The sequence below is a fragment of the Hylobates moloch genome, unplaced genomic scaffold (assembly GCF_009828535.3).
Source record: "Hylobates moloch isolate HMO894 unplaced genomic scaffold, HMol_V3 SCAFFOLD_21, whole genome shotgun sequence".
Taxonomy (NCBI): domain Eukaryota; kingdom Metazoa; phylum Chordata; class Mammalia; order Primates; family Hylobatidae; genus Hylobates; species Hylobates moloch.
Genome location: NW_026652296.1, coordinates 49,499,007 through 49,507,629, shown reverse-complemented (window position 1 = coordinate 49,507,629; position 8,623 = coordinate 49,499,007).

The window sequence follows — 8,623 nt, the reverse complement described above, 5'->3', positions numbered from 1 at the left end:
TGTATTTTTTTTTTTTTTTTAGTAGAGACGGGGTTTCACCGTGGTCTCGATCTCCTGACCTCGCGATCCGCCCACCTCAGCCTCCCAAAGTGCTGGGATTACAGGCGTGAGCCACCGCGCCCGGCCAGTCAGCTCCTGTCCAGTTCAAACCAGTTGAGGCCATAGATCCTTCAGCCGGGCCTGCACAAGTGCCTGAAAGGTGGCCTTTTGACACGAGAGGGCCAAAAGCTCCACCCTCAGTTCATGCTAGCTTCTCCATTTTCTATACGCACGTCCTGTGAAATGCCGTGAACCTCGACTACACTTGCGAAAAACAAACCTGTTATTTCATTTTTCCCCCTGCCAATCACTTTCCCCATGCCTTAGGCCTCCACGCTTCCCTAACCCATAAATATCTCTGAGTCTTACCTTCAGAGAGGCGGACTTTTGAGAGCTGTTCTCCCACCTCCTTTCTCAGCAGTCTTGTGAATAAATCTTCTTTCTTTTACAAAACTTATGTCACAGTAATTGATTTACCGCGCACCAGCAGGACAGACCTGAACCTGGCTGGTAACATAAGGCATATACAGCAGCTCCCCCTCCCCCTTCTGAGCCCTTTTGGACTTCCCTGAAAGCAGTGTTTCCCCATAAGAGGATTGTTTCCCCCTCTGAAAATAAAGTCTTCTAAATCAGCCGGGCGTGATGGCGGGCGCCTGTAGTCCCAGCTCCTCGGAGAGGCTGAGGCAGGAGAATGGCGGGAACCCGGGAGGCGGAGCTTGCAGTGAGCAGAGACTGCGGCACTGCACTCCAGCCTGGGCGACAGAGGGAGACTCCGTCTCAAAAAAAAAAAATAAATAAATAATAAATAAATAAAGTCTTCTCCTTTCCTTGCTCCATGATTCTCACGGTCTTTAGTTAACGCTATCCAGGACATTGCTGTGAGAACTAAATCTGTTACTACATACAAATCACTTAGAATGGTCATATATAAGTGTGATGATACTGTGACATATATACAGTTGGCCCCCAGTATCTGTGGGTTCCACACTCATGGATTCAAACAGCCCTGGATAGAAAATATTCCAAAAAAATGGATGATTGCATCTGTACTGAACATGGACAGACTTTGTTTCTCGTCATCATTCTCTCAACAACACAGTATAACAACTACACATAGCACTTGTATTAGGTATTATAAATAATCTAGAGATGATTTCAAGTATAGAAGAGGATGTGCCTAAGTTATATGCAAATACCGTGCCATTTTATATTAGACTCATGAGCATCTGTGGATTTTGGTATGAAGGAGGGTATCCTAGAAGCAATTCCCCGTGGGTACAGAGAGAGTTAGAGACAACTGTATCTGCTCTTCATCCTAGTTTTCTGAAACATAGCTTCCAAAATCCTCAGAATCTCCAGAACAATGAATGTCTTTTTATATGCTAATGAGATGACTGGGGACAGTGGTCCCCAGAGAGCCTCAGGATGGGGGTTGGTCACCAGAAAGACCAAATCAGGACCAAGGCTGCCACACCCTCCAATCTCGGGGAAGCAGAGAAGGGCTGAAGGTTAAGCTGATCACCAATGGCCAATGATTTAATTAATATGCCTACATAATGACACTTCCATTCGAAAAACCAACAAGACTGGGTTTTGGGGCCTTCCAGACAGCTGAACATGTGGAGGTCCAGGAGGGCGACACCCCCAGAGAGTGCATGGAAGCTTCATGCCCCTTCCCACCTTCTCTGCCCTGTGCATCTCTTCATCTGTATCCTTTGTAATATCCTTTGTAATAATCTGGTAAATGTAAGTAAGTGTTCTATGAGCCATGCTAGCATATTAATACAACTGGGAGGGTCATGGGAACCCTAACTTACATCCAGTTGGTCAGAAGTTCTGGAAGCTGGGAATTGCAACTGATGTCTGAAGTGGGAGGCAGTCTTGTGGGACTGAGCCCTTAACCTGTGGGATCTGACACGACTTCCAGGTAGAGAGCGTCAGAATTGAATTGAATCAGAGGAGATTCAGCTGACATCTGCTGCAGAAAAGAATTGCTTGCTTGGTGCGTAGGGAGAAACCCTCATACATTTGGTCATAGAAGTGTTCTGTGTTGTGTTGTGAAAGTTTAGGAGAAACTGAGTTTGTTTTTTCCTATATCCTTGGAATAAGAATTCAGTATTATTCTTACCAAGTAAGAATTACAACAAACTTCTTAGCACGTAATAGGAATTTTATATGGGATCTGTTGTAAAAATGATTAACCCCCAGATTAAATATTTGATGAAAGAAGATCCATATAGAAGAATAAGAAGAAATGAGACTGCACACTACTATTGCATACTTCATACTCAATACCACGTTCAATATCTTGGTTATTTTTTTTAGAGATAGGGTCTTTCTATGTTGCCCAGGTTGGAGTGCAGTGACTATTCACAGATGAGATCATTGCACTCTACAGCCTTGAATGTATGGCCTCAAGTGAGCCTCCTGAGTAGCTGGGATGCTCACCACCATATTTAATATTTTAAACAGCACTGGGATGGAGATGTTGTGGTTTCCATTTTACAGATGTAGAAATTGAAGCTTTCTACATGACAGTGAAGAGAGATGACTTCATATATCTTCATACCTCTCACAAAACAGATCTCTGTACTTGGCTGGAAATATACTCCACATCATGTAAATACAACACTGTACGTTTCAGATCACTGACTGTCTTGGTTTTGCAGGGACTGAGGGAAAACGTACCTTTGGCCTGCTGCAGTTTCACTGAAAAATCAATTGACAAAAGGCAGATTAATAGGCAAAAATGCATACAAATTTATTATTAATATGCACAAGAGTCTCATAAAATATGAGATCTCAAGGAAATGGCTAGATGCTTGATGGTTTTACACAATCTTGAGGTTAGAGAGAGAATGAGGACTCAGAGCATGGCCAGAAACAGGTTACGGTGGTAAATTCAGTTATGGTGGTGAGACGAGTTACAGGAGGAAGAGAAGAGGAGGCCTGGCTAGCGAAGGGGGCCTTGTTACATAGAGGAAACCTCACAGGCAGTAGCCTTCAGAGAGAATAGATGGCAAATGTTTCTTTTAGACCTTTAAAGATGTCAGACACTCAGTTAACCTTTCCTAGATCTGGACAAGGAAGAGCCTCAGAGAAAGCCATGCCGCATCAATGCAGATTTGCTCTACAGATGCAAATCTTCCCCACAAACATAGCTTTTCAGCTAATCTTGTATTTCCAGCCCTCTGAGAGGCAATCTTAAAATATGTCAAAGCAGAATATTTTGGGGTGAAATATTTTGGTTTCCCTCAGTCCCCTTTTCACAAATTTTAGGAATTTACTGGCCACCCTTATCAACTGTACTTTGGCCATGACTTAAGGTGTTCTTGGAATAACCTGTTGGCTCCCCATTAACCTTGTGGACAAGGGAAGGGTCAATTCCTGGAGAATGGCTACAGGGCAGACCAAACCAAAGGTATTCATACTCCAGGAGAGCATACTCTTAACTACTCTTACATAATAAAGATGGTCAGTGATTACAGGATTCTTGCCTTCATTCAGCCGCTCAACAAACTTTTGAAAGTTGGGAGTGTGCAAGGTCCTTATGACAGGTATTTTACCTCAAGAAAAACAAAAAACAATATTGATTGAAGGATACTGAACAGTTCCCAATATTGAAGCTTTAAAAGAACAGGCTTCAAGAATGCAGTGAACCTCAGCTTCAATACATATCCTCCTTACGTGGACCTGCCGGATTGAATTTCCGAAAGAAAGAGTCTCATTGTCGCAGCCTGAGTTTTATTCTGGTTCCCTGACCCATGGTTTGGGTTAAGGGTAGAGGAGCATGCCAAAGGGTGAGCAAAGAGCTATTATCAGGGAAAGAAAAGGGGAAGAGATGCTGTGTTTAGGTATCATTTGAAACACCGCTGTTCATACTAGAATACAAGCCGATACAATATTATCTATCTTCCGCCGGGCGCGGTGGCTCACGCTTGTAATCCCAGCACTTTGGGAGGCCGAGGCGGGCAGATCGTGAGGTCAGGAGATCGAGACCACGGTGAAACCCCGTCTCTACTAAAAATACAAAACAATTAGCCGGGCGTGGTGGCGGGCGCCTGTAGTCCCAGCTACTCGGAGAGGCTGAGGCAGGAGAATGGCGTGAACCCGGGAGGCGGAGCTTGCAGTGAGCCGAGATTGCGCCACTGCACTCCAGCCTGGGCGACAGAACGAGACTCCGTCTCAAAAAAAAAAAAAAAAAAAATTATCTACCTTCAAGAAGGTTTTAGACTGACAGAAAGCAAACATGCATACAACATATAGATGTAAAATATTCATCACTGCAAAAGAAACTCCAATTCTCCACCCTTCTGTGAACCACGTTAATTGTAATGTGGTTTTGCAATTCCTCCCACTAAAAAGTGGAACCCATACCTTACTCCTTGCACCTGGTCTGCCTTGTGATTTACTTCAACTAATAGAAGGTGGAAGTTTCAAGCCCAGGCCTCCAGCAGCTTTGTACACTTAGGCTATCAGAAGCCTGCCCAGCTGTCATGTGAGCAAGCTTAGCCTAACCTATTAGACCACAGAGACCACATGGAAGGCAGCCCACTTGTCTCCTGACTATTCTAAACCACCTAAAATCTGCAAAGTCCCAAACATGTGAGAGAGCCCCAAATAAGGAAGAGAACCAGCTCCCAATCTGCGGCTGACATCAAACACATCTGCAAGCCCAGATGAGAGAGAACCACCTAGCCGATCTATAGTGTCATGACCAATGATTCATTTTTATTATTTTAAGCCACTGAGTTTTGGGGTGTTTGTTATGCTGTGGTAGCTAATTGATACAGTATGTTTATGTAGTTGAAGTCCAAGAGGGTATTAGATGGCAATTTGAAAAGGGCTGAATTAAATTTTACAGGAATTCAGAGAAAGAATTGGCTTCTTGGTTAGAAAAACAGGAATAAACATTACCTTCCTCATCCTCCTCTCATAAATGAATGAAATTTCAACTTAGCTTTGAAGGTTAAGTGGAATTTCCTTAGGTAAAAATAAAAAGGGAGCATAACATCTTTATTTATTTATTTATTTATTTTTTAATATGGAGTCTTGCTTTGTCGCCCAGGCTGGAGTGCAGTGGCACGATCTCAGCTCACTGCAAGCTCCGCCTCCCAGGTTCACGCCATTCTCCTGCCTCAGCCTCTTGAGTAGCTGGGACTACAGGCGCCCGCCACCATGCCCGGCTAATTTTTTGTAATTTTAGTAGAGTTGGGGTTTCACCGTGTTATCCAGGATGGTCTCGATCTCCTGACCTTGTGATCCGCCCGCCTCGGCCTCCCAAAGTGCTGGGATTGCAGGCTTGAGCCACCGCGCCAGGCCAACATCTTTATTTTTAATGAATATTTCTTCATTTGAAGTTTGCAATGACTTTCTTATGTATTTGATATGTTAAAGATGGATTACCTTCCTCTGTGACTAAGAAGAAATTATATCGATACATAAGTTTCTCCCTCTCACACGCCAGTGATCAAGACCAGAGTTACAGTTTTGGAAAGACAATTACATTTGCAGTGAACAGAATACCAGTCTACAGCAAACATGTACAATCAATCACCCCAGCACCTGTTGGATGAAAACACACATATTTTATTCATAAAGGTCAACCAATTAGCAAAACTTAATTTTTGCACGCAAAAATGTAAAAGCCAATTATTCTAAGTGGTAGAAGGCTAATTGTTATGTATTTAACATATTGAGTTATCGAAAGGAAGGAAGGAAGGAAGGAAGGAAGGAAGGAAGGAAGGAAGGAAGGAAGGAAGGACCGACCCAACCCAAAAGTATCTGAGACAGTAACTTCAATTAATTTAGAAAGTTTATTTTGCCAACGTTAAGAATGCACCAGTAACATACCTCAGGAGGTCCTGACAACATGTACCCAAGTTGGTTGGGGTTTAGTTTGCTTTGATACATTTTAGGGAGATTTCATGCATCAATTAACACATGTAAGATATACAACAGTTCAATCTGGAAAGGTGGGACAACGCGAAGTGGGAGCTTCCAGGTCATAGGTAGATTTAAAGATTTTCTGATTAGCAATTGGTTGAAAAAGTTAAGTTATTATCTAAAGATCTGGAATAAATAGAAAGGAATGTCTGGTTTATGAAGAAGGCGTTGTGGAGACCAAAGTTTTATCATGCAGGTGAAGCCTCCAGGTGGCAGGCTTCAGAGAGAATAGATTGTAAATGTTTCTTATCAGACTTAAGGTCTGTATTCATGTTAATGCTTGTCAGCTTTTCCTGAATTCCAAAAGGGAGGAGGGTATAATGTGACCTATCCAACGTCCCCTTCCCGTCATGGCCTGAACTAGTTTTTCAGGTTAACTTTGCAATGCTCTTGGCTGAGAGAAGGGGGTCTGTTCAGATGGTTGGGTGGCTTAGAATTTTATTTTTGGTTTCTGGAAAGAAGGAAGGAGGGAAGGGAGGGAGGGAGGGAGCTAGGGAGGGAGGGAAAGAAAGCTTTAGAGTATTGGTAATCTCCAGCAGGGTCACAATGATGATCACCTTTACTGGTCCATGATCAATTATTAAAGCTCTAATTCTAATAATATTGTGAAATAATGAACTATAGGATAAGAATGTTTTTCAAACAAAACACATAGAAATGAAAATAATTACTGGTATAAGAAACATGATAGAATTAAATAAAGGAGAAAATTCTGGAGTGCAATTACAATAAAATAAGCAAATGAACAGGTAAACTCCCTTTCCATTTTTCCCAGATGCAATCACATTCTCCTCACAGAATTAGAACCACACACACACACACACACACACACACACACACACACACCCCTCCTCAAATTGGCAGCAAGAAGTTATATCAGAGCAATGTTTAAAAGCACTATGTTCTTAAATTAAAAAGAAACCAGAAGATTTCTTCTCAAACTCATATTCAAAATTATAATGGTCTTAACTTCACAAAATGCAGTTCTGATTGAGTCACTCCACTGATTTAAAATCTTCAGTGGTTTCCTGTTATTTACAGAATTAAAATTAAAGTCTTAGGTCAGCCTCCCTAAAAGCAGAGTGTGAGACAGGGATTCTCGTGCATGTGATTTAGTGAGGCATGCTCTCAGATGAGAGGGACTGAGGGAAGCAGGAAGAACAGGTAGAAGAGACCAAGCTAAGGTGTGTAATCAGCTGAAGTCTAGGCTCTGCCTCATCCCCTGAGAAGCTACAGAGTATAAACAGCACAGGCCTCATCTTGAAGCATGCCACAGGCTTTCATCTCCTCCAGATCAGTCAGCTACTGGTTGCAGATTACCCCAAGAGGTGAGGGCTCTATCCTCTCAGGCAGTTCTGGGTGAGTTGGCTCCCACAGACCAAGGGGAATTCTCTGGAGAAGGAGGAAGCCATGAGCCAACTCTCAGGGCAGCTGGAGGGAGAACACACTGGCCAGGCAAAGGGGACCTGGGTGGGCACCAGCAGCATCTTCTACAGTTTTATAATCCAGCCCGAAATATCTGGCTGTCCCTCACTCTTGCTCTTCTTTCCAAGTGAGACACAGTAGGAACAAGGCTTGGCTTCAGCTCACCCCCCACTAGAGCATTTTTTTTACGCATTTCCACTGGTCACAAAACCCACACCACTACTTCACTGACGCCACAGCCATTAACAGTCATGCAAAGAAAATAGCCATTCTATATTGTTCTTCCGTACTTGCATAATGTTTAACCATGTCTTTTACTTGAAGAATTCCAGAAACTAGTCTTAAGACATCCAAAATTGAACAAAGGTTGTGGAGTGTCCCACCTTGAGAAGGAATTCTGAACAACTGATTTATAGCCTTGTTGCTGCAGGCAAGACCACCATGTGGCCCATCACTAAAGATAACCATCGCAACCAGATATGCTGCCCTTATACCCTACCCCACACATGCTTTGCCCAGCCCAGTCTGCATACCTAATCTCTGATGTCAGTTCCTGTGCTTTGCCTAATAAAAAAAATCCCTACGTACTGAGTCTTTTCAGGGAGACAGCCTGAAAATCCTTGTGTCTCTGCTGTCTGCCTTGTCCCACAAGAGAGACCTATCTGGGAAATCTACTTGATGCCCCGTGTTAATTTCCATCACATGAGGAGCGTAAGACCCTGTGGTCTGTAACACAAGCCCTCTATCAATGGTCAGTGGTCAGTGAACAGCACACACACTTTCACAGTGCTGACTTTGCAGAGTCTGTTCCCTCAGGCTGGACTCCCCATTCCTCTTTTTCATGGAAAGCTCTACTTTATTCTCTACAACCAGGCCCAATTATTGCCCTCTCACTCAAGTCTCCTTTGGTCCCTGGAAAGGATCAATTACTCGTTTTTTTTCTACGGTTTCAAGGCCTTTTATGTAATCCACTTTTGTGGTACAGACATCATTTTAGATATGTTAAATGAGTTGACTTCCTGACTAGATCATTAGTGCCATGAGGACAGGGATTACATGTGGCTTTTTTTTTCCCTATCCCTAGCATTTACAACGGTGCCTGGAGTACAGGAGATGCCCTGTGACTGATTGATGAATACATCGATGCCTACGTGAGAACAATGTTCTTCTTTGTGGAAGAACAAAGTAATTCATTCAGATTCTGCTTTCTATT